The 27732-nt window shown below is 42.8% G+C and overlaps 1 protein-coding gene across 2 annotated transcripts in view; it reads right to left on the bottom strand.

Moving 5' to 3' along the window:
* Nucleotides 1-27732, bottom strand: part of LOC149182476 (uncharacterized) — a 271544-nt gene that overhangs the window by 84353 nt on the left and 159459 nt on the right. The window lies entirely within an intron of this gene.

Genomic DNA, 27732 nt, shown 5'->3' with positions numbered 1-27732 from the left:
GCTCGAAACATCGATACAAACAATCATGGATACGAGAACTCTGGAAAAAAACAGCACACAATACCCTCATGACTGTTTGACTTCCATGACTTTTCGACTTTACATGACTCTTCGTACAGCAAGTGGGTCTCTTGGACTTCCACGTTACATTACATTGATTGACAACATGGCCCACAATAGAGATGTGGACGACAAGACTCATGACCCGACTCGACATGACAGTGTTGGTATATTCGTGCTATTGTTGGAGTGCATGTCGAGTTGTAGTGTTGCTAGGTGGTGGATGTCTTCATGGTGTGTCACAGCGTCACCTCTGCATGGCAAGGTGTGCGGAGTCTTTCGATGGTCATTGGTTCGCTTGATGTTGCTTTGGCGCATTGCTCCTTGCTTGTATGTTGGAAGGCTTGACAGTTTAATTTGTTCATGAAAGGTGCATGTTTGTTCATCTGTCCATCCGTGAGCACATCTTGCATGTTTGCTCGTCCGTCCATCCGCGAACACATCTTTGCAAGATCATCAATTCGCGAGCACATCTCTTCGCATGCATCGTTCGCTCATTCGTTGTTGAACCCGTCCTTCTGCATGTGCTCCCTTCGATCATCCCATTCGTCGTCGCGCCATGTTTGTTGGTGTACATGTACCTGCAGTCACTCATGACGAGACGACATCAAATCAAAAAACCTCATAGTCTACCATGACACATGATCATTTTGGATGCAGGTGACTGGGAGACGCAACAAGGTTGCGATGCAGGATGATGGCTTCGAGCACTGCTGATGAAAATTGCGCAAGGGTCATTGGGTGATGAAGATGGGCAATCCGAGTCTACAGTGATTGTCTGCGAGGTCTTGCTCGGCTGGAAGGCAAAACTACGCAAATTTTGGGAGGGACAGTCTGGGCTGCGGGAAGGCAAGGTAGACAAAATCTGCGCATTTTCTGGAATGAGCGAGCAGTGGGGGCTTGACAGCAAAATTTGCGCAATTTCTTGGAGGAACAGGTCGGGCTACTAGGAGGATTCGCAGATAGGATTTGCACAGTTTTTTGGAGGAACTGGCCGAGAGCTTGGCAGCCAAAACTGCGCAATTCCTGGAGGGAACTGGCAGTTGGCTGTTGGATCACTGGCAGCAGAAACTGTGCAATTCCCAAGGGGAACAAGCAGTCAACTGTTGGGAGCTTGGCAGCCGAAACTACGTAATTCTTGGAGGGAACTATCAGTATGTTGCCGGGAGCTGCTAGTAAGAGGAATTGCACAGATGTTGGGAGGTCGTCCTGCTAATCATCTCTACGCAATTTCTAAGCTGAGCGGACTGTTGGGTAGCAAAAGCGCTGCTCATGAAAACTGCGCAATTTTTTGGATGAACAGTCAGGAGGACTCACTGGGAAAACTGCGCAATTTTCTAAGGGAGACAGGGACGAGCACTCGGTGTCTATTCGACCTATCTGTGCAATTTTTCAAGGGAGTCAGTCCCAGGGTGGCTACCAGGACCGCCTCTCTGAGTGGCGAGCATGAAGGTTGATTGAATTGCTTGAGAGCAGCACAGCTTGAAAAGACTTGCTTGGTGCTTCTGCATTGTTCTAGGTGGCAGTCGATCGAGTCGATGGCGGTGTGATGGTCTGGCTATCAAAGAGGAGTTCGGTCGTCAGAACTTCAGCAAAATGACTAATTGTGTGAACAAGTGAAAGATGCAAATGTGATCTTACAAACACACACCTAGATGACTCGATGACGAGATGACTCAAACCAACCAGACACACATGTTCAACATGACTAACCGATGGTGTAAGCGATAAGCACGACACTCGTGATTGATCGTTGATCGACCGTGACGACGCTTGTGCGATAGTGAATGTGACTTCATGTGTGAGTGCGACAGATGCTTTCATAGCAAACATAACATGTACACATGAAGTGAAGACCTTGAGCATGACCAGAACATGGTCGCAAGCAAGATATTGACATCAACATGCAAAAGCTTGGGTAGAATAAACAAGCAAGGAGGGTGTGAAGGCTCACACGAGCTCACGAAGTGAACCCAAGTGTATGCAACCATCAAGCGAAACTCTCAAGGGAGTCTCCGAATTTGGGCGCAGGCCAAAATTTTGGAGGGTAGATGTAGCCGCTACAACACACTGATAGGCAACAATGGAGACCAAGATTTGAATGAACTATGGCACAATAGGATGGGACACTTACACCATGGGGCTCTGACAATTCTCAAGAAAATAGTATCAGGAGTTCCAGAACTAGGTACCGAACGAGATGATGTATGCAGAGGGTGCACTCTAGGCGAGTATGCCAAAGCAGCGTTTTCCAGAAGTAACAATAGAGATAAGAGTGTTCTAGGATCGATACACTCAGACATCTACGAGCCAATGTCCACAAAAGCTCTTAGTGGTCTCGAATACTTCATCACCTTCATCAATGACCACCCTAGGAAGACTTGGATCTACTTTCTGAAAACCAAGGATGAGGTTTTTGTTCGATTCAAAGAGTTCAAGGCTCTAGTGGAGAATCTAACAGGAAAGAAGATACAAGTGTTGCGCTCAGACAATGGTGGAGAGTATGTTGACAAGGGACTTCACTGATTTTTGTGTTGATTTGGGGTAGCATCGGATGTGCTCTAGCCATGCAAATTGGTGGAGAGACTAAAGCACATGAGATCTCCAAGACCCAGAAATGGTTTGGACAATTGTACCTGGTTTGGGAGATATTAAAATAATTAATATTTTTAATGGAGTTCCTAAGTCTAAACTTGGGAAAAATAAAATATTAATGGGTATTAATATAAAATTAGGTTAGAAGGTTCCATAAGTCATGGATCAAGCCAAATCTAATCTTTGTCGTTGATTAGAGATTTAATTTCGGCCGTTGAAGGACCAATGAGAAAAGTATAAGAGGGGGCTTAAGGGTCAGTTGGAGAACACACTAGAGTGATCAGTGATTCATTTTGCTAGAGCAGGGTTTCTAAGCAAAGTTGAATCAGTGATTAGCAGCGAGGGGCAGTGAATACGAGGCAGAGAGGCAGGGACAATACTAGGAGACCAGCGCAGAAGCAAAGAGAGCAAGAGCAGCAGCCAATCCAGGCTACGCAGAGCCCAGCAGAGACATCGTAGAGGCCAGAGGGACTGTGTCATCCACGCAGAGGCTGCTCGAGTGATGTAGAGGGTCCCAGAGGCTGTGCAGTGCCTCAGAGGGCTGACGCAGAGGGTCCTGGGGCTGACGCAGGTCAACCGGAGGCTGACGCAGAGGCCAAAAGGGCCAGTGCTAAGTTTCAGTTGTGTCGAAGAGGGTTTCGTGGGACAGGTTTTCTGAATACCTGTTTCCGAATATAGAGGTTTTTTTGCCGTATATTTTTCTCTATCAGGTGAGCCGATTAGGCACACAGTTGTACTCAGAAAGACTGCATAATAATATAACCCTCAAAATAGCTGCACCGTTTTCCTGCATTGGGTTTTTTTGGTGACATTTTTCCAAAAATAACGGTGTCCCTTGTGTGTTTGTCTGTTATTTTCAGTTGTTGATCTGTAGATAGTTGAGACTGCATTTGTGTTTATTTTCAGTATTTATATGGTTAAATAACTTGTTAAAGAATAAAACAAGTAGGTGAAATAAAACAAATAGTGTAGGAATAATTTCTAACGGGTTAAACTTAGAAATTTCAACATGGTATCAGAGCGTGGTTGCAGATCATAGGAAAACTGAAGGCATCAACTAAGCAGAGCATTTGCAGCAGATTCAGTTGTCCCGAGAGACAGGGTTGATCCTTGCAGAAAGCGACAGAGGAAGGAGTGACACAGAGGCACTGCGTCATCAGTCTAGGCCAAAGAGAGGCCAGCGCTGATCCGGATTTAAACACGAACGCAACAAATTACAGATATAACCATACATACAGAGATGCACCAGAAATAATACTTCATTTCATTACTATAAAACGCTGAAATATGTTTAAAAACAAAAATGGAAATAAACTAGCTAGGGCGATGGTAGCTTATCTCTGAGAAGAGATGTGGCGGCTACATGCCTCTGAACTATCTTACAATGAGGCTCGAAGGTCTATTTATTGTTAAAAACGATGGAAAACCCTAAACATCCAAAAACCTAACCCTAGGAGATGAAGCGCCACACTATGGGCCCCGTTTTGGGTAAATTGATATATCAACCTCCCGGGGTCGTAACTTTGCCATACAATCCTCGTTTGACGCACAGCATAGCTCGTTAGAAAGATCTATCCGAGGACTACAACTTTGGGAAGAGCAACATCGGTCCATGGACCTAGTTGCTCCCAGTTTTCCCAAAACACGTCGTTTAGAGCCTCAAAACGGCTCTGGAAGTTCAGGACCCGAAAAACTACTAAAAATAGTAAATCGTGCTACAATTAAGAAAACTGAAAGAGACGGTTGTGGGGGCCCAACTGGGATAGGTGGGTGGCCACCAACATCCACCTAGATCATTCCTCCCCCCTTAGGAAGCAATGGTCCCCATTGCGTTGAGTTCCTCCCTAAGATGAGGAAACTTCTGTTGAGTTGGGTCCTTGATGAGCAATTCTACAAACTCTGATGTGTCCAGTAATGGCGAGAAGCATGGTCAAGGGCAGCCCACATTGAACACTCAATGCAAGCGAAGGAATGGGGAAATGTTGTGCTCTAAAGCATTGTTTCCCACAACCTTGGTATGGGCTCTTGTAAGGCGTTCTTTCTGCAGATGCAACCAGACTTTGTCGCCCACTTGAAACTTGTGTGGTACCTAATGTTGATCATGTCGCTGCTTGTACTTGGCATTTTCCAGAATGGAGCGGCAATATATCGACCTGTTGGGTAGAGGTGCTCTAGGAGTCAGATCAAATGAATGCTTGACCTGATAGTGCAACGGTGTCCCTGTGGGTGAGGAGAAGATGTTCCTGTCTACTTTCATGACTGTATCCATCTGCTACTGCTGCTGTGTGGAGGAACCCTTCGCGGGGGTCATGGATGTGGCAACGATCTTCCCCTTACTTTGGGAGCGAACCAAACAGAAAATGAATTTCCTAGTCTAGGAGATGAGCTTGCTGCATTTCTTAGCAGTGATCAAAGAGGTGGCGGTAGGTGGGGCTACCTCCGGTATCCTGTATAATGAATTACCCAAAGAAATAATAACAACGCGAGGCCTTGACTCATACACAGCATGTCGCCTCCATAAGTATGGTTGGCCTAATAGTACATCACAAACATCAAGAGGTGCAACATCACACAATACCTCATCTGTGAAGGGCTTAATGTTGTGGGGAAGGCGGCACAGCTGGCGAACTCAAAGATCTCATCCTTGGTGAAGCCACCCGATACTATACGGTTGCGGGTGTGGTGTAGTCCATAGACCCAACTGCTTCACGACCTCTGTTGAAATGAGATTCTTTTGGCTCCCACTGTCAATAATGAATTGTAGCGGCGAACCCTTCACCCACATCTGTGAGTGGAAAAGATGCTCCCCCTCCTCTGGATCTTCAGGCTCATTCTTCTAGATCTTGGCGGTGGCAACAGTGGTGCTAGGCTCTGCGTCAATGATCTGCTTCCCTTTACCATTACCCTTGTCGGGTTCTGACTCAGGGTCGAAACATGCATCTGATTCTGAAGCCTTCAACTCGGCCACCAACGACTGCTTGGTCTGACACTCACTTGTGTTGTGAGAGGAGCTCTTATGGAACTCACACCACTTTCCCGTGTCCTTCTTTGATTTCAAGGTGTTGTTCTTTTCTTGTGGCTTCGACGGGTCGTCTTGGGTTGCCCCGTCTTGGCTTTGTCCTTGGTTCTGCGGTTTGGGGAAGTCCTTCCCTTGCTTCGGATTTGCAGATCCAAAGTCTCGCTTTTTCGGTTTAAACTTTTGCTAGATCTTAACAGCGTATCGGTACGTCGTGCCGAGCGAAGAGATGTTCAGAAACTCCATCTCGTCCTGGATGTATCTATGTAGGCTATCGCAGTATTTGAGTACCAAATGCAGCTCAAAATCCTTGAGACCCAACTTTGTGCGAAGGGTATGAAAAATATTTGTGAACTCTGGCACATCTTGGTCCCTTCCCTGTCGCAGCGTGTCCCATTTTATGTATTTGTCCTTATAGCTCTTGACAGGGTAGTACTACTCCTTGATAGCATCTCGGAATGAATTCTAGGTGGGTGCGGCTGAAAATAGTGAAACCATACTTTCATCCTTCTACTCGCAGTAGGTTTCCCACCAATCCTTGACATGGGGGGCTGCTTTGAGAAGAGCGAAAGTAGTTTTTTCCCGGCTAGAAAAATCATGAACAGAAAAATAACCCTCTAGCAGATTTAACCATTTATCTACGACATCTACGTCTATTTGGCTGACGTATATGGGGATTTCAAAGTTAACTTGTACCTTAAAGGGTGTGGCGTTTCCAAAGTAGTTGTTGGAAGTCGGTGCATCGCCCCTGGGTAGTCGCTAAAGGATCTGGGCAAAGCTATCCAGCATCACGTTCCTTTGTCGCTCGAGAGCCTCTTCAAGCAAGATTTTGATAGGATCTCCTGCCCCCTTGTCTTTCTTTTCATCCGCCATGGGAGGCCGTCGGGATGAGGTTGGTCTTGCAAAGGTTTGACCAATTCAAGCCCTAACTCCTTATATCCCGACCTCGTTGGGGACATGCAAAGAAAAACAGAGAAAGAGCAGACCGCTCTGATACCATTGATCCGGATTTAAACAGGAATGCAACAAATTACAGATATAACCATACATATAGAGATGCAGCAGAAATAATACTTCATTTCATTATTGTAAAATACTGAAATATGTTTAAAAACAGAATCGAAATAAACTAGCTAGGGCGATGGTAGCTTATCTCTGAGAAGAGATGTGGCGACTACATGCCTCTGAACTGTGTTACAATGAGGCTCGAAAGCCTATTTATTGTTGAGAAACAATGGAAAACCGTAAACATCCAAAAACCTAACCCTAGGAGATGAAGCGCCACACTATGGGCCCCATTTTGGGTAAATTGGTACATCAACTTCCCGGGGTCGTAACTTTGGCATACAATCTTCATTTGACGTGCACCATAGCTCGTTAGAAAGATCTATCCGAGGACTACAACTTTGGAAAGAGCAACATCGGTCCATGGACCCATGTTGCTCCTAGTTTTCCCAAAAAACGTTGTTTAGGGCCTCAAAACAGCTCTAGAAGTTCAGGACCCGATAAACTACTAAAAATAGTAAATTGTGCTACAATTAAGGAAACTAAAAAACTGAAAGAGACAGTTGTGGGGGTCCAAGTGGGATAGGTGGGTGGCCACCAACATCCCCCTAGATCAAGCGCAGAGGCTAAGGAAGGCAGAATCAGGCTCACACAGAGCCACATAGAGGCCAAGAGGGCTGACGCAGTTGGCTAAGGGAGTTGGTTTGCCAGTGTTGGGATTACGTAGAGCCTAGAGGCTCAATCCTTCAATTGTTGGGGCATAGGAGGTAGTGGTTAGTTTGTAGAGCGAAGCTGGTGGGGTACTGTGGTTAGAACAGTACCTAATAGGACAAGACTAGGGTAGAGAGAGTTGTTGCTGAGGCAGATTTCTAGCCAAGGAATCTGGGTCAATGTTGCCGTTTCACAGACGATCAGAGTGGGGCAACTTGACGTTGGTAGAAGGATTTCCAGGAGGGAAATCGGGACTCAAAGGGAGTCCAGAAGAGAACTTCCAGACTGGAAGTAGAGAGACTCAGGAGGAGTCGAACCAAGAACTTCCAGACGGGAAGTAGAGAGACTCAGCAAGAGTCGAATCGAGAACTTCCAGATGGGAAGTAGAGAGACTCAGCAGAAGTCGAACAAAGGACTTCTAGGAGGGAAGTAGAGACACTCGGAGGAGTCGACAGAAGAGCAGAGATGGTCGTGAATGGGCTAAGGCATTAGGATAAGTTGGACGGAGCATCCAACTTTGTGGTCTGGAAGGCCAGGATCCTGTCCATTTTAGATAGATATCGCATAAAGGCCTTCACCTTGAAAGTAATGGTGATCCCAATTGACCCTGCTAAAAATGAGAAGTACGAAGAGGTAATGGGCAGGGCGAAGTGCATCATCCTTGATGGGGTCAAGGATCATGTCGTCCAACATATTGTTGAGAAGGAAATGGCAAATGAGATGTGAGAAGCCCTGAAGAAATTTTACCAGCATACTTCCGTGCAAAGGAAGATGTTAATTGAGAATTAGTTGGGGTCATACCAGATGCAGAAGGGGGAGCAGATAGATCACTTTCTCGATCGATTGAAGGAGATTCGGGACCAGTTAACTTCCATAGGGGCTATGTCGAATGAGGAGATGTTGATGAGGACCACACTTAACGCAGTCTCCGAGGAGTGGGAGACATTTGTCCAAAGCATACTAGGCAGAGAGAGTCTTCCAGATTGGGAAGAATTGTGGGCGGCTCTTCGCCAAGAGGAGATTAGGTGGTTGATCAAGACAAGGAGTAGCGGGAAAGGAGTCAAGACCAAGAAGGGAGAGGAAGAGGATGCGGCTCTGGCATCTGCGAGAAAATAGGAGAAGAGAAAGAAGAAGGACCTCTCCAAAGTCAAGTGCTTCCATTGTGGGGAACTGGGTCATTATGTGAACCAGTGTCCTAGGAAGAAGAGTAAGGGAGAGGCTTCGAACTCAAAGGCAACGCCAGCGAAGGCAGAGAAGGAGGTCGAGAAGGATGACGATTGTGCCATGAGTGCTCATGTGCCACTTGAGAAGAAGTGGGGAGACATTGAGCTGTAGTCAGGAAGACTACAGACGATGAGGGGCAGGATCCTTGAGGTACCCAACCTCTTGAATTATACCTTGCTACGGGAGCCCTAAAGAGGAGTAGAACGATTGGCGGATGTCGGTAGAGACGGATGTGAATGAAGCGACGGAGAGTGCTACAGTGCAAGAGTCCCCGGGCAACGCGAGGCTAGCAAGCTGCAACAGTGCGAGAGGCACAGGAGTGTTGCACCAGTGCAGGATGGCACAGAGAGGTGTGCAACAGTGCGAGATGCAAGGAGTTGTTGCAGCAACGCAGAGATCAATAGAGGGAGCACTTGTTAGCGACAAAGGGAGCTTCAGCATCGGGAGTGTTTCTAGCCTGACAGGGATGTCAAAAGTTGGGTGGATCAGTGACTTGCTTCTCAATAACTGAGTTGCAGTGCAGTAGCACGATGCAGCATGATGAGGGGGATGCAGTGCAGATGTAGTGTTGGGAGGATGGACCAGCAGCAGCACAGATGCAGAGGGAGCTGCAATACGGATGCAACAGTGGCAGTGGCAGGGCCATGGGCAGCAGTACAAGATGCAGCAGTGCAGAGGATGTTGGGCGGGGAGGCCTAACATCAGCATAGGTACCGGTGTCAAATAATCAGAGCGATACTCAGTGAGGAGTGTTACTAGAGCACAGTCCTCACTAAGAGGGACTATTGATTTGGGGTAGCATCGGATGTGCTCTAGCCATGCAAATTGGTGGAGAGGCTAAAGCAGGTGAGATCCCCGAGACCCAGAAATGGTTTGGACAGATTGTACCCGATTTAGGAGATATTAAAATAATTAATATTTTTAATGGAGTTCCTAAGTCTAAACTTAGGAAAAATAAAATATTAATGGGTATTAATATAAAATTGGGTTAGAAGTTTCCAAAAGTCACGGATCAAGCCAAATCTAATCTTAGCCGTTGATTAGAGATTTAATCTCGGACATTGAAGGACTAATGAGAAAAGTATAAGAGGGGCTTTAGGATCAGTTGGAGAACACACCAGAGTGATCAATCATTCATTTTGCTAGAGCGGGGTTGCTAAGCAAGGTTGAATCAGTGATCAGTAGCGAGGGGCAGTGAGTACGGGGCAGAGAAACAAGGACAATACTGGGAGACCAACGCAGAAGCAGAGAGAGCGAGAGCAGCAGCCAATCTAGGCTACGTAGATCCTAGCAGAGACAACACAGAGGCCACAGGGACTGAGTCATCCACGCAGAGGCTGTTAGAGTGACGCAGAGGGTCCTAGAGGCTGTGCAGTGCCTGAGAGGGCTGACGCAGAGGGTCCTGGGGCTAACACAGAGACCAGAAGAGCCAGTGTTGAGCTTCAGTTGTGTTGGAGAGGGTTTTGTGGGGCAGGTTTTCTGAATACCTGTTTCCGAATATAGAGGTATTGTTGCCGTATATATTTCTCTGTTGGGTAAGCCGGTTAGGCACCCAATTGTACTCAGACAGACTGCATAATAATATAATCCTCAAAATAGCTGCACCGATTTTCCCGCATTGGGTTTTTCCAAGGACATTTGTCCAAAAATAACGATGTCCCTTGTGTGTTTGTCTATTATTTTTAGTTGTCGATCTGTAGATGGTTGAGACTGCATTTGTATTTATTTTCAGTATTTATATGGTTAAATAACTTGTTAAAGAATAAAACAAGTAGGTGAAATAAACCGGATAGTGCAGAAATAATTTCTAACGGGTTAAACTTAGAAATTTCAACATGGTATCAGAGCGTGGTTGCAGACCACAGGAAAACTGAAGGCATCAGCTAAGTAGAGCATTTGCAGCAAATTCAACTGTCCTGAGAGATAGAGTTGATCCTTGCAGAGAGCGACAGAGGAAGTAGTGATGCATAGGGACTGTGTCATCAGGTTGGGCCAAAGAGAGGCCAGTGCAGAGGCTGAGGAAGGCAGAATCAGGCTCACGCAGAGCCACGCAGAGGCTAGGAGCGCTGAACTTAGAAATTTCAACATTTTGCGCTAAGGAAGGCATCATAAGGGAGTGGACATCTCCCTACAATCCGAAGCAGAATGGATTAGCAGAAAGGAAAAACAGGACTATTGTGCAAGCAACTCGGGCAATGTTGTATGATCAGGATATGCCCAAATTCCTATGGGCAGAAGCATGCAGCACGGCAGTTTATGTCTAGAATAGGACTCCACACAGGGCATTGGGAAAAATCACTCTGGAAAGGGTCTTCACCAGGAAGACACCTAAAGTCAATCATTTCAAGATATTTGGGAGTTTAGCGTATTATCGTGTACTCAAAGAAAAGAGAAAAAAATTAGATCAAACTACTAATAAAGGATATCTTGTGGGATATAGCGAGAATGATAAGGCATATAGAGTCTATCTTCCAAGGAGTAGGAAAGTAGTAGTTCGATGGGATATAAAGTTCATGGAGGACAGAGCTTTCAAGAAATCCCGAGAAATTCCTTCTGAGAAGCAGTTAAAAGACGATCCATTGGTCCAACCAATTTGACCAGCAGAAGCTAGTATCAGAATTTCTCCTAGAGACAAAGATTCAAAACAGGAGGAATCTCAGGAAGAGGAAGAGTTGATAGATGTACCCACTACTAGTGGAAGAACGAGCCAGGAAATCCGACAGATTCTACGAGATGCAGAGGACTTCATTGGTGCACCCAGGAATGATAAAAGGGAGTGAAGACAGCCAGACAAATACTAGGCCCTAGTAGCTCAAGTTGGGGAACCTTCTAATTTTCAGGAGGTCGTTCAGCATGAAGTACAGATAGATGCTATGGTGGAGAAATACAGTTCTAAAATGGTCAATGATGTCTGGGAAGTGGTACCTAGGCCTCAGGACAGGTCAGTGGTAGGTTCGAGATGGATCTACAAGGTCAAATATGCTACAGACAGCAGTGTAGAGAAATACAAAGCCAAGTTTGTGGCTAAAGGGCATGCTCAAAAGAAAGGGATAGAATACGAAGAAACCTTTGCCCAGGTAATAGAACGGGGTAATAGAAGAGGAAGTATACATTGAACAGCCAGAGTGTTTTGAGACACATGAGAGGAAATCTCATCTATGTAGATTAAAGAAAGCCTTGTATGGACTTAAATAGGCACCTAGAGCATGGTACAATGCTAAGATTAAAAACATGACTTGATCCGCCTTCTAGATCATTCTCATCCATATTTTGATTAATACCCATTAATATTTTAATTTCCCTAAGTTTAGACTTAGGAACTCTATTAAAAATATTAATTATTTTAATAAAATACAATTTGGGTGGAATTTCACCAAACGGTTTCTAGGTTCTTTAAAGCTCATGTGTCTTAGCCTCTCCACCAATTTTCAAGGCTAGAGCACTTCTGATGCTACCAAAAACTGACACTCCCTCTTAGCGAGGAAAGTGCTCTAGCAACAATGTCCACCTGCATGCTGCTCTATTTCTAAAGCACCTCCTTTCTGCACTATTGTTGCCACCATCACTGTTTTGTTGCTGCTACTATGCTGCTACCCATGACACTACCACTACCACTGTTGCATCTGTACTACAACTCCCTCTCAAACATTGCATCTGTTATGCTACTAGCACTGCCCCTACTAACATTGCATCCGTACTGCAACTCAGTTGCTGAGGGAAGCAACTGAAAAACATCCAAATTTAGTTGAACTTAACTGTGTTCAGCATAATACAATGAATGTTCGAATCTGACTGTTGTTGACCCTCTGAATCTTCTACGTTGTTGCTGACTTTTGCACTACTACCAACCTTGCTCTGCGTTGATCAGTCTCTGGTCCCAAGCTCCTGCATCTGTCCTACAATCAATCCACTGCATCATCTGACATTAAGTCCATCTCGCTACTGCTGAATCTTGGGCTCTCGTAGCAAGGAATTAATCCAAGATGTGGATGCCTCAAGGAGTCTACCCACATGTAGTCCTCCCGACTATAGCTCAATATCGCCCCATCTCCCTCCTGGAGATGCATGGGCACTCATGGCAAACTCATCCTCATCAAACTTTCCTAAAGCAGCCTTAGGATCATGTTTCTCATCCTTATCCTTTTTCTTCAAAAGACACTGGGATGCATAGTCACCCATCTCACCACAACTGTGTTGAAGTTTCTAAGTTTATTTAGTTTAGAAACCCTTCATGCACTTTTTCTGATGTATTCCTACCAACTTGTTATTTTTCCTTTAACAAGTTATTTACAAAGTAAATAATGAAAATAAACACCAGTGCATGCTCAACATATTACAGATCAGCAACCAAAAGAAACAAGAACAAACACACCACATGACACCATTATTTTTGGACCAATGTCCCCGGAAAAACCCAATGCGGGAAAACTGGTGTAGCTATCTAAGGGTTTTATTTATTAAGCAATATCAAAGTACAATCTAGGTGTTGAAACTGGCCTACCCAACAGAGAATTTCCTTAGCAACTATGCCTCACAGTTTGAGAGAAATCTCCTGGCTGAAACCCCGGAAAATCCTTCCAGCAGCGCCTCAGCACAAAACTGCTCCTGCAACCCCAGCATCTGCCTAAACTGGACTACAGCAGCCCCTCTCTGTCTCACGCTAGCCCTGCGTCAGCCCCAGGACGCCCTGCATCAGCCCCAAGAGCCTCTGCGTCAACTACACTGGCCCCTCTAGTGCTCTGCGCAGCACTTGGCTGTCTCTGCATGGCCCTGCGTGAACCCTTGTTGGCTCTGCGTCACTCTCCTTGGCTGCTGCACTACTCCCCCAGCACAATCTTTGCCTTCTCTGTTTCTCTGTACTCAATGCCCCTCAGCTACTCTCCCGATCACTAATTCTATCTCTCTTAGCAAACCCTGCTCTAGAGAATAGAATAACTAATCACTCTGGTGTATTCTCCAAGTGACCCTCAAGCCTCCTCTTATACTTTTTCTATTGACATCTCAACGACCGAGACTAAGTCCCTAATCAATGGCTAAGATTAGATCTGGCTTGATCCATGTCTTTTGGACCACTCTAACACAGATTAATATTAATACACATTAATATTTTCTTTTCGCTAAGTTTAGACTTAGGGACTCCATTAAAAATACTAATTATTTTAATATCTCCTGATCTGTTTAGAATTTGCCCAAACCCTTTCAGGGTATTGGAGATCTCATGTGCCCCAACCTCTCCACCAAATTTCGTGGCTAAAGCACATCTGATACTACCCCAAATCAACACTCCCTCTTAGCGAGGACTGTCCTCTAGCAATACTCCTCACTGAGTATTACTCTGATCATCCGGCATCATTACATGTGCTAATGCTAGGCCTTCATGCCCAACATCCTCTACACTGTTGCCTCCTGTACTGTTGCCCATGGTTCTGCCACTGCCATTGCTGCATCTATACGACAACTCCCTCTGCATCCGTGTTGTTGCTGGTCCTTTCTTCCAGCACTGCATCCACACTGCACCTCCTCTCATCATGTTGCATCGCGCTGCCCACTCTGCACTGCAACTCAGTTACTGAGGAGTAAGTAACTGATCTCCCAACTGACCCTCCTTGTTGGGCTCGAAACACCCACTAATGCTAAAGCTCCCTTTGTCGCTGACAAGTGCTCGCTCTCTCTAACCTCTGCGCTGCTGCAACAACTCCCTGCATCTCGCACTGTTGCACACCTCACTGTGCCTTCTTGCACTGGTGCAACACTCCTGTGCCTCTCGCACTGCTGCAACCTGCTAGCTTTGCGTTGTCTTGGGACTCCTGCACTGTAGCTCTCTCTGTCACTCCATCTGCATCCGTCTCTACCCACCCAGCCAGTCCTACTACTCCTCGTTAGGGCCCCCGTAGCAAGGTCTAATCCAAGAGGCTGGGTACCTCAAGGATCCTGCCCCTCATCGCCTATAGTCCTCCTGACTACAGCTCGATGTCTCCCCACTTCCGCTCAAGTGGCGTGTGTGCACTCATGGCACAATCATCGTCTGTCAAAACTTCCTTCTCTGCCCGTGTTGGCGCTGCCTTAGTCTTGGGCACTGGGTTGCATAATGACCCATCTCCCCACAGTGGAAGCACTTGATCTTGGAGAGATCTTTCTTCTTCTGCTTCTCCCGCTTTCCCTCAGATGCTAGGGCCACATCCTCCTCCTCCTACTGAACTTTGATCCATTTTTTGTTGCTACCTATCTTCGACTACTGTCTGATCTCTTCCTGGCGAAGAGCTGCCCACATCTCGTCCCAAGGTAGGAGAGTTCCTCTGCCTAGGATACTCTGGACAAACACTTCCCAATCTTCTGAGACAGCATTTAGGGTTGTCCTCACCATAAGCTCTTGATCCAATGTCGCTCCTATAGCAATCAACTGGTCTCGGATCTCACTCAGTCCTCGGAGGAAGGTGTCAATCGATTGACCCTTCTTCATTTGATACGACCTCATTTGGTTCTCGAGCAGCATTCTTCTCTGCATAGAAGTATGCTGGTAAAGGTTCTTGAGAGCCTCCCACATCTCAACTGTCATTTCCTTCTTGGCTATATGTGGTACCACATGATCCTTGACCCCATCAAGGATAATGCACTTGGCCCTCGCCATCGCCTCTTCGTACTTGTTGTTATCATTGGGGTCGACTGGGATAGCTATAACCTTCAAGGCGAAGTTCTTGACACGATTCCTGTCAAGCATTGATAAAATTCTGGCCTTCGAGACTGCGAAGTTCGATGCTCCGTCCAGTCTATCCTGGTCTCTTACCCCGTGTAGTGCCATGATGCTCCTCTACTTCCTTCCTGGAAGTTCTCTGTTCATCACCTCTAGGTCTCTACTTCCCGTCTGGAAGTTCTCTTCTGGACTCCCTCTGAGTCATGATTTCCCTCCTGGAAATCCTTCTATCGCTTGTCGAGATGCCCCCCTACTCTGATCGTCTTGTGCAACTGCACTGCTAATCTAGGTTCCTCGGCTAGAAACCCTCGGTAACAACTCCTCTGGCCCTGCTCTGTCAAGTATTGTTCTAACTATAGTACCTCACCAGCTCCACTCTGCAATATTTCTGCTGCCTTCTAGACTCCAGCGACTGCCTCTTTGTGAATTGTGTTAGCCCCTCTCTGCCTCACGCTGGCTCTGCATCACCCCATATGGGTCTCCGTCATCCCTAGGCTGCCCTGTGTAAGCCCTCTGGCCTTCTACGTCAGCAACACTGGCCTCTCTGAGGCTCCGCGCAGCTCCCAACTTCTTTTGCGTGGCTCTGCATCACACTTCTTAGCTTCTGCGCTGCTAGAAACAAATTCTGTCACCTCGGGACAGTTGTTTTCTGTTGCTATTGCTCCGCTCGGCTAATGTCTTTTAGTCCTCTTGTGATCTACAATCATGGTCCGATACCATGTTGAAGTTTCTAAGTTTACTTAGTTTAGAAACCCTACATGCACTTTTTCTGATTTATTCCTACCTACAGATCAGCAACTAAAATAAACAACAACAAACACACCACATGACACCATTATTTTTGGACCAATGTCCCCGAAAAAACCCAATGCAGGAAAACCGGTGTAGCTATCTTAGGGTTTTTTTATTAAGCAATATCAAAGTACAATCAGGGTGTTGAAACTAGCCTACCCAACAGAGAATTTCCTTAGCAGCTATGCCTCACAGTTTGAGAGAAATCTGCTGGCTAAAACCCCGGAAAATCCTTCTGGCAGCTCCTCAGCACAAAACTTCTCCTGCAACCCCAGCGTCTGCCTAAACTGGACTGCATCAGCCCCTCTTTGTCTCACGTTGGCCCAGTGTCAGCCTTTCTAGGCCTACGTCAGCCCTAGGAGGCCCTGCATCAGCGCTTGGAGCCTCTGCGTCAGCCCCAGGAGGCCCTGCATCAGCACTTGGCTGTCTCTGCGTGGCCCTGCGTGAGCCCTTGCTGACTCTGCGTCACTCTCCTTGGCTGCTGCGCTGCTCTCCCAGCACAATCTTTGCGTTCTCTATTTCTCTGTACTCAATGCCCCTCAGGTGCTCTCCCGATCACTGATTCTATCTCTCTTAGCAAACCCTGCTCTAGAGAATAGAATGACTGATCACTCTGGTGTATTCTCCAAGTGACCCTCAAGCATCCTCTCATACTTTTCATATTGACATCTCAACAGCCGAGATTAAGTCCCTAATCAACGGCTAAGATTATATCTAGCTTGATCCATGTCTTTTGGACCATTCTAACACATATTCATATTAATACACATTAATATTTTATTTTCCCTAAGTTTAAACTTAGGGACTCCATTAAAAATATTAATTATTTTAATATCTCCTGATCTGTTTAGAATCTGCCCAAACCCTTAAACTTAGGGACTCCATTAAAAATATTAATTATTTTAATATCTCCTGATCTGTTTAGAATCTGCCCAAACCCTTTCTAATATTTGGAGATCTCATGTGCCCCAACCTCTCCTCCAAATTTTGTGGCTAGAGCACATCCGATGCTACCCCAAATCAACAAACTGAAACATTTCACCTTCGAAATGTCTTTCTTTTGTTTCATCTTTTGTTTTCCCTTCGATGCTAAAGATGTGTTCTCCTCCTCCTCCTTCATCTGTGTGCCACTCCCATTGCTGCCATTGAGGTTGACCTTCATTAGGTCCCTCCTTAACTCCTTTTGTTGAAGAGTCGCCCACATCTCCTCCCATGAACGTAGTTTTTCTCTGCCTAATATGATTTGGACGAAAACTTGCCATTCATTTGAGACTCCATTCAGGACTATCCTCACCATCGCGGTTGGCTGAGGAGTGGACCCCAATGCAGCAAGTTGGTCTCTACTCTCTAGTGTCCTGAAGACGTTGGACATAGAGGTTCAACCCTTCTCCTTATTGCATCAAAGTCCGTTGCAACTTCTGCTCCAAATACATCTTGCATTGTTCAGAAGAGACTTCATACAGAGAAGACAAGGATTCCCACATCTCTTGGGTTGTATCCTTGCCCTGCAAGTGTAATACCACATGATCTTGAACTCCATGGAGAATGAGCCTCTTTGCCTTCCCCTGCTCGACCTTGTACTTCTTCTTTTGATCGTTGTCAAAAGGAATAGCTACAACATTATTGACGTAGGCATCGACATCATATTCCTCCAGGACAACTAAGATTCTGGTCTTCCATATGACATAGTTGGAAGCTCCTTCCAACCTGTCCTAATCTCAAAGCCCATGTGATTCCATCTCTCACCCAACTGTCGAACTGACTCCTCTAATCACTGCTTAGCACTACTCAGCTACTCAACAAGTGAGAAATTCAAACTTTCTAGCGGAAAGTTCTCTGAGGAGAAAATTCACCTTCTACGTGTCTTCATTCTTTTCTAGCGTATTTCTGCCCCGGCAAAAACTGCACCCTTCAAGCACTGCACTGAGGCTCTGCGTCACTCCCTCTGCCTCTACAAACTCACGAACTGGAAATTGTACCTCTGTCGACTCTCTCAAAGAGAGATTTCCTTGGATCTGCTTACCGGCAAGGACTGTGCAATCCCTTCAAGGGGATTCGAATCGCTGCCAAGTGCAGCTTTCGGCCTCACTGCTCAGCACTGGATTTGATCTTCCCTGTTTCAAAATCAATGCTCTGATACCATGTGAAAATTCCAACTACTGAAGGAACCCCTACTGCAACAAATCTGAATCTACTTCACCTACTTGAGTTTTAATATACATTAAACAAGTTATTCTTCTGAATAATGAAGCAGATTACTTCTGCAGCCTACACTACTTAAATATTTGATCTCATGAAACATAAAACAGAGCAAGGAACAAGATACATAGGACACTTATTTTTGGACACAATAGCCCCCGAAAAAGCCCAATGTGGAAAAATCGGTGCAGCAATTCTGAGGGTTTATTATTATGCAGGAGAAATATCTGAATACAAATCTAGGATGCTCATCTAGCAATCCTTTACAGAGAAAATACTAGAGGAAAATCTGAGTGAGTTTTACCTCACTTCACCCAGCAGAATTTCGGATGAGTCAGCAAAAGACTAGCTAACCCCGACTATTTCTACGTTGGCTCTGCGTCAACCCTGCGTCATCTTCTCTGCGCTCTGCTTTAGCTCTCCCGGCTATTCTGGCAGTTCCCAACAGTTTCAATTGTTCCGGCAATTCCCGATTCTGCGTGACAGACAGCTTTTCTGCGTCAGCTCTCCTAGCTACTGTGTTGCCTCTGTGTCAGCTCTCCCGGCTGTTCCGACAGTTCCTGGCAATTCCAACAGTTTCGGTTGTTCCAAAAGTTCTTGATTCTGCGTGACAAGCAGCTTTTCTGCATCAGCTCTCCCAACTACTGCGCTACCTCTCTGCATGCTCTCTCCGCCTCTCTATTAGTATTCTCCGTAAAGTCCTCTCGGATTCGCACTGCCCCTCTACTACAAGATCTCCCCAATCGATTTTCCTCCTGAGAACTTCTCACCTCAGAAAATCAATTTCCTCAATCTCTCTGTGTGTTTTCAAATGAACTCCAAGCCTCCATTCCATGCTTTTCCTGTTGAGTCTTCAACAGCCGAGGTTAAGTCTCTAATCAATGGCCAAGATTAAAACATGACTTGATCCGCCTTCTAGATCATTCTCACCCATATTTTGATTAATACCCATTAATATTTTAATTTCCCTAAGTTTAGACTTAGGAACTCCATTAAAAATATTAATTATTTTAATAAAATACAATCCGGGTGGAATTTCACCAAACAGTTTCTGGGTTCTTTAGAACTCGTGTGCCGTAGCCTCTCCACCAATTTTCAAGGCTAGAGCACTTCCGATGCTGCCAAAAACTAACAGATATAAGTCTTGATTCTTCTTGGGCACAAGAGGTCCATAGTTGTTCAAACGAAGGAGCATCCTTCCAGCTACTTATACCTGCTGCAAATACATCCCATGATCTAGGTAGACCATTGAGTGTTGTTGTCACAAGTTCATTCTTCGAAAAATTTTCTCCAATTGCTTGAATTTGGTCTTCTTTTTGTGAGGTCCTTATGAAATATGAAGCTATGGTGTCATCATTTGTCATCCTTACATCATGAAGCTCATTCTTCAAGCTCATGGCTTGCCCAACAGTCCTGATAGTAAATAGATTAATTAGGGCATGGTTGTCGCCCAAGTTGTAAAGGGAAAATGCAACAACGCTCAAGGTGGGGGTTGTCACTTTGATGCATGCCCTCTCCATTCTAGCTGTCTCCCTACAGCAAGCAATGGGGAGTAGTCCCTATGAAATGTGAGGATGGGAGACTTGATGGCAATCGACAAGTCCTGGACACACAACTGAATGGCCTAGCAGCTTGGTTGAATTAGCAAGTTAAATGATTTGATTAGATTATTATGGAAGATCAGTGCCTTAAATGGAGTCACTTACTTGCTTAAGATAAATTAATTACCAAGTCACCAAATGAACAGTTGTTGCTTAAAGATGCTTCACTATCCTAAATGAGATGCAAATCCTCTAGTCTAGGTGAGATGCAAAATCTTGGTTTATTTTAATTAGATGTTTATTCTAAGTATATCATTTCACTTAATTGTTTTGAAGCTAGTCCCTAGAATAAGTTGTGAGAGAGAAACTGGGGGGAAGCAAGTTGAGGCTTGGTTAACGATACCTCTCGTGGGGTTCTAACCACCAGATGCCTCCGGCACTATAGACACTATGGCTCTGACAACTTGAAGATCACCATATTAACTACTAAAGAGTTTCTAGACTCTTCAAGCTAGATGAGAAAGGTGGGCCTATATTTCTATCAACCAAACTTATGCTTGGAAGTAAATTTATTAACGCAAGAGGCTAGTCCTAGAATGCAAGTGCAAGAGATGAGTGTTCTTAAGGTAAGATTATTTAGTTACTTGAGTACTCAATTACGATGATCTTCACTTATGAACAACAAAATACTTAAACAATAAACAATCTCAACCACAAGAAAAAGTGCTTAAACTTAATGGTGTCAGAAAATGTGACAAGTAGAGAATTGCTCAAAGACAAGATTAATGTTACTTGATACAATTAGCAACCTTCAATATTAGAACAATGGATCATCAATATGTCAATTAGATACTCAAAAGAGATTTAGATTTCTCAACAATAAGCAATGTATCCACTTATCCAACAATGATACAAACAACGAGAAACAAGATCATTAATTACAATGTCCCTTAGAGCAATTAGCCAATTAGACACTTATCAGTTTGATTAGAGCACTTATGTGTGAATGCAAGAGTGCAACTAAATGCCAATGATTCAGAAATGCAAACATGAATCAGCCAATAAACATGTGATTGTAACAATAAGAAAATCACGCAATTTCTCAAATAAACACTTATCCAAGGTCCACAAGATGTAAGAAACAAAGGTTAAATGAGATTAGGTGACTTTCAACCACTTTTTACACCACTGTAATTTTTATATCAGACCTTATGCAGTAAATTTCAGACCTTGAAATATTATTACAGCCTTTAGAAAATGATCAAATATGCATAGAGGTGCAAGCCCAATGAGTGCAAGTGACAATATAATGATGAAATATGATTACCAATGAGTTATTATGCCACTGTTATGAAATTTAATCACTGTTGTAGGTGTTTTTATGTGGCTGTAGCAAACATATCAGATCTGAAATAAACCAAACAGCCCACCAGAAAACAGCTTATATGCACTCAAATTAACTTAGGCTTACTTCTTAACGCACTAGGTGACTTATTGATGAATTTAGGCTTATTCAAAAATGTGTTAGGCCCTTAAATATACTGCTGTCATAAAATACTTCAGAAATTAAAATTAGGAGAGTGATGAAAATAGAGGGTTAGAGAGCACAAGCTTACTTGGGAGCGGGAGCGGGAGCGACATTTTCAGAGGCTCCCGGTTCGGGAGCGAATCGGGGAGTATATATATATATATATATATTGATGCATATATGTCAACAAAAGCATGTAGAATGATGAATTAGATATAAAAAGCATAAAAACATAGATTGAACCATATAACATCAATCATCTAGAATTTATAATCTTCATCAACCACGTCCACAGGTTAGTAACATACAACATATTGAGTCTCATGATTCATCAATCTTAAAGTTTCAAGCTTTCAAAATTCAATATATAACATTTATCATCATTGATAACCAAACTTGTACTTGTAAGCTAAGTGTAACGGTTACAACAAAGAATATCTAACATGAAATGAAATGTTATAAAATGAAACAACTTTCAACTTTCACGAAGGATCATATTCATAATTCAATACCAATGAGTTATTATTGCCAACTTCAAACTTCAAACTTAAATTGTCATATATCGTTTACAAAAAATATCATAATAAATATGAAAGAGTCAACAGTTATAAAAACTACTAGAAACTAGAAAAGACAAGTAAATATATTATCTATTGGTAATGCTTGGGCCTCTTGCCGCCACGAGAAATGTCTAATTTGTTAGTCTTGTTGGAAACTCAGGATCTTTGTCATTAATATCACCCTCTAAGCATTAACATAAGATAGAAAAAACATAGCATGTCAAGTCAAGATTTTGTTTGAGTGATGTGTACATTTTTAGGGTCATGATAGAGGAGTTCGACAACCAATGTCACTAATATCAAGGTACATAGAGGGATTGGTGCTCTTAATTAAATATGAGTTCGACACCCTAATACATGAAAAAAATCCAATGGAAACATTGTAATCCCCCCAAACTTGAAATCTTGAAAAACTGATAAGTCTGCTAGATTTTGAATGAGATCTAAAATTCTACTTTCTCCATATGAAATCCAACGAGGTCGAAACCACTCTCAAACATCCTAAGTCATCTCATGTCATGGTAAAGTTTAAAAATTTAAGTAAAAGGATGTAAATGAAGATTAAGGAGAATGTCACTTTCACTTTAGGAATTTAACATTACCATAAATCGCATATCAATATTATGGCCATAGGCTTGATCATTAGGCTGCCCCACTCAAAAAGTATTTGTTTCTTTGAAAAAAATTGCATTTGGAATGTTACTGCAAAAAAAAAAATTGCAAAAAAGGCTAGCGAGTAAAAATTTTGCTCCCGGGGTCGCTCCCGAAATTCACCCCTTGTGGGAGCGATTTCAAGAACGCACTCCGGGAGCGAGTTTGGCGGGAGGAGTCGCTCCCCTGCAACCTTGAGAGAGCAAACCAAGGGGCTGTAAGGCCTTATTGATGGCTAGTTTGACTTCCAATGAATTTGGCCACCTACAACCACCAAGTTAGCTCTAATATTTGTTGCAAAACTACAAAGTTAGCCCACTAAAACAATGCAAAACTAGAGATGACTGAATACAAGGCTAGGGCAAGAGCTAGAAGGCTAGGAAACCCCAATACTAGGGCTAGAAGAAGCACAAGTCAAGGCTAGAGGCCAAAGATGGGAAAAGGAAGTGCCAAAAGGCCCAGAAAAGGTCACAACAAGCAAAGATAAGCCCACAAGGGCTGACGTCAAGCCTAGAAAGGCTAATGTTGGGGCAGAAAGAACCCTAGAAGGGCTAGTGGCTAAGGGAACCCTTAAAGGGTTGCAGCTAGGGTTTCAAAGGGAGTCAAGATGGAGGATGACCTCCTAGAGGCCACAGCAGGGCACAAGGAGGAGGGTCGAGGTCCTTTTAGGCCTGGATAGCTCCTCTAAAGGAGGGTCGGGCCTTTTGAGGCACACAGCAAGGATAAACTAGGGAGGTCGAGGCCTTTTCAAGCTTGTGTCTAGCTAAAACAAGGGAGTCGAGGGAAGGAGAGGGTCAGAAAAGGTTAGACGGTTAGGCCTTAGGGCCTAAAAAATTTCCAGAAACCTACAAAAATACCAAAATGCCATAAAATCAATGCCAAATTGTTGGACGTTGGGCCTGGAGGATGAATGGAGGCTAGATCTTTCCTTCCTAGACCTAGATCTACCTCAAAACCCCGGAAAAAATATCTTGGTCAGCGTGAAGCTCAGCTGCACAAATGAATCAAAAAATGCCAAAACCCCAAATATATATATACAAAATATCAAACCCCAAAAAATATTAAAACCCCAATTGCTGCAAAACAAATGGGTTAGAAATAATTTACAAATTATTTACAAATATACAATATTTACAAAATTTAAATTTTTTAGAGAAATAATTTTTTTGATAAATAACAATGGACGAGTATATTTTCAAAAAATAGATATTGGCCAAACCCTCCTACAAAATTAAATACCATAGAGAAATCTCAGAGCCCAAACATAGTCAGCTCTTCCCCACAATCTGTGAACTTGGAGCCCAAGGGCTAGCGTACTTGTAAATCTCTATTATATTCTCAAGAAAATTGTTAGATCATATAGTGAATCAGATCACCTAAGATAGAATATATCAATAGAATGTTCTTATCACCGACAAATGAAATAACAATTATTAATCAATATTCAGCTCAAAATAGGATCACACATAGCTAACACATACCACATATTAGCAGAAGAAAAACACCATGAACTGAACCCCAAAGTCTTTCTATTATGATACAAAATGTTCTTAGCAGAGCAGTAGCTCAATACCAGCATTCAAGAATTTACATCATCCGGAGATATTCAATACAAGCAAATGACTTCTTTATATAGAGAAACCACTCCAAGTGGAAAATAATGGCTAGTTGGCTTGATCCTTGTCAAAATAATCTCGACCGTTGAAAATAACTTGATCATCTTTTAATCTCCACCGTCAAATTTTTAATTTTGAGGAAAAATTCGAATTTTCTTAAAACCCACTTTTAATTAATCCAAATATTAATAATTTGGATTAATTTCTACAAAAATTTGATTTTGAATTAACCACCAAGGTCCAAGGGCTCGAAGTTTCTTAAAATATCCATTTTTACCTTGGTGGGAGACCTCCAAAAATTGACTTCTCTTTGACCTGCGAATTTTTTTATTATTTTCCACTTGGAGATAAATTAATTTCTCTATAATTATATTTTACTCAAAATTAATCAATTTTTAGGCTTAGTATTTTAATTTAATTTAGCCAAAAAATTTAATTAATTGACGCTAGAGGGGATTAATAATTTTTTCGACCCTCAAATATTTTAGCCAAGGTGTCTAAATATGAGAGACCATGCACTAAAATATTTTTTACATCAATTTATTACAATATCAACCCTTGAAAAGGGAAAACATATTTAGACTCATACCCTCAACGATTTACACAATTATACGACTCAATATGATCTAGTATAGACCAAGTGGTTTTTAATAAAATTATTTAGCCAAATGTGTCTAAATTATTCCCAAACACACTTTTACAAAGACTCAATATAACACTAGGACTCACCTAAGGCCTTGTCAAAAGATTCCACCCTAGCTTTTGGGTTTAAGCTAGAAGAAAAACTCTGTTGATTATCCGTGTTTAGAAACGCACATAATTCGATGAGGTTAGAAAACTTCCTAGGATGAAATCCGTTTGCCAAAATCATAGGCTTACCTAGGTGTGGTTACATAAATAGACAATCATACTAGCATCATTTACAATATAGCTTGCAGAAATTGGGTTTACAATGATACAATAGTGTTGGCTGGTGAATTTGAACTTTGAAAAAATTTCTTCATATCTTTGCATTCTGCTTCCTCGCACTGTTGACAAAGTGTGGTCAATAGGCATCACACATCTTCTTGGAAGTATCAAGTTTTGCAATGTAGGGAATTAAATGATCTCTAATGGAGTCCACAATAAGACTCATGGCAATGATGTCATCCTCCTTAAACTTTTTTTTTCCTATAGTATCTGTTGGTTCTACAACATTTCCTGACACAATATCCAAAACTTTGTTCTTTGCAAAAATAAGATCAATTATATGTTTCCAAGCTCTGAAGTTCGAGGCTCCTTCCAACTTGTTTTTAGATTTCAAAGAAGAGGCCATAGATGCAAATCAACAAGGACTTCAACAATAGTGATCTCAATGTTCCTTCTTTCACCAAAGCTTTGATACCATGTTGATTTTCTAAGTGCAATAGAGACTCGCACAATATTTCTGAAAAATTGATAATTATTTTTTATGTTGATCTTCTTTCAAATTATTCCAATATATCATTTAGCAATTATATTTCAAAAATTCAACCATACAAGAAAAGTAGAACAGTAGAGATCACAGTGCACAAAGAAAACAAAAGATTTACCCTGGGAAAACCCACAAGGGAAAAAACCCAACAACCTTTTCAATAGAGAAATTCTTCTATTCAACAAAACACACCTAGACCTACTAGTCATCAACTAGGTCACACCTGGTCAAACCCTCCAAGTCAAGCCACCCAACCTGGTCCAACACTTTGCTCTGCTTGATCTGACCCAGAATTTCAGCCCTCCTTCACTGCCAGAATCCCAGAATCCCAAAAATTTCGGCCCCTGCAACAAAATCTGTGCAGAAAATGTGAATTGCAGAGAGAGAGAATCTATCCACACATGCAAGCCTGAGAGAGAGAGAGAGAAAGAGATCCAATTCATCCTTCTTTTCATCCCTCTTGTCCTTCTTGATCTTCGCTAGGATGCCCAAAAACTGTCTTCTTGAGAGAGTGTGAATTGGTGATGAGAGAATGAGAACAAGCTGCCTTTATATAGTGATCTGCTGAGTCGAATGGGTGTGTCCTTTGCCTAGGCCGACTTGACTTGGAGGCAGGTCGACTTGACAAACTTGGAGCCAAAATTTTCAAATTCAAACTTTCTTCTTTCAAAAGACCAAACGGGACTTGACTCAATATATAATTTTCTTTTGACTCTAGTATTTAAAATATGCTTTACAATAATCAATATAAATACAAGAAGTGGCCAAATATACATTATGAAGACCGACCATAGTTACAAAATCCAACATGGATGGGTAATAAGAACAAAGCTAACAAGTTAAACAATTTTAAGGCTTTTGAGTTATATAATTCATTATTCTAGACTCCAAAATTTTAAATTCTAAATCTGAAATGTATTGCTTCCAATAACTCATCTCTGCTAACTTTGTCTTATCATAGTTTATTGGTGGAACCAATTCAGTTCCCATTTCCCTGAGATGCTAAGGTCGGACTTTGCAATTAGGATCCTAAGTCAAAAATGTACTCTAGGTGTGAGTGCACCTTGACTGTATTTGTGTGCATTCATTCAAAGAAGAGAAATTGTTGGAATAACAACAGACAAATCAGTTGTTGTTCATTGCACAATGCATACATCTTTGATTGAGTTGCAACCATTCAAGCAACACCTTTATTGTGAATCGAATAGTCTTGGAGGACATTCATCCCTCCATCAAATGAATCATGGAGAGTAAACCAACAACATTTCTAGAAGACGACTTTAGCTAGATAGACTTGGAACCACTTCCATGCAATGGTATCAGAATTGGAACTGACAGAGACACTGGGTAGTAGATATGGTAAAAAACAAATAACGACAGTTGGATGACAGCCATGTGAGCAACTGGATGAGACCCAGACCGGATTGCAACCAGCCCAAGCAGACTTGTCAGCATAGAACCAACTAGCTGATCAGGTTTAAAAACTGTTTTGGAGCTTGCTAGAAGTGAACCAATCAGGGCTGAACAGTTCTAGTCCAATGTGATCAGTTTCAATAAAGTGGGTGACACTAGTGTTGACCTTCAAGGGCAGAACTTAATAGAAGGGTAACCAGAGATCAAGCCATGAGGATGATCTCGAGTATTCAGGGGATGCTATCATTATCTGGAGTATTCATTGGATGGTATCATTGATTATCTTAGTACAATGAATTTTGGACTATAGAGGACATTTAGAGCCTCAATGGTATGTATTTTCTCCCGGAACTTTAATTTTATGTATCTCAAAACTTATATCATGATGTAATATTGTTATTTGAAAACTTACTATATAAATCAGCAAAATTTGCATATTTGATCTTTAATGGTCTGGATTTACATTGATGTACATGAATTTATGCATTTTTCGAATAAAAATTGGAAGTTTATGTACTATTCAATCAATCAGTCTTTTGGCCAATTCCAGTTCAAGTCATTATTGTGGCCCAAACAGTTCCAGCCTGGTATTTGTTGTGACGACATTGCATGTAACTAGATTCTTGTTTTGCAGTTTACTCTTATTTTCGTAATAATAAACGTCTCAACTTCAAGTT

Source organism: Pinus tabuliformis, chromosome 3_2, assembly GCF_031772625.1.
Source record: "Pinus tabuliformis cultivar Carrire ecotype Pingquan chromosome 3_2, CPIR1, whole genome shotgun sequence".
Lineage (NCBI taxonomy): Eukaryota > Viridiplantae > Streptophyta > Pinopsida > Pinales > Pinaceae > Pinus > Pinus tabuliformis.
The sequence above is the reverse complement of the archived record's forward strand: the minus strand, read 5'-3'. Positions and strand labels throughout refer to the sequence as shown.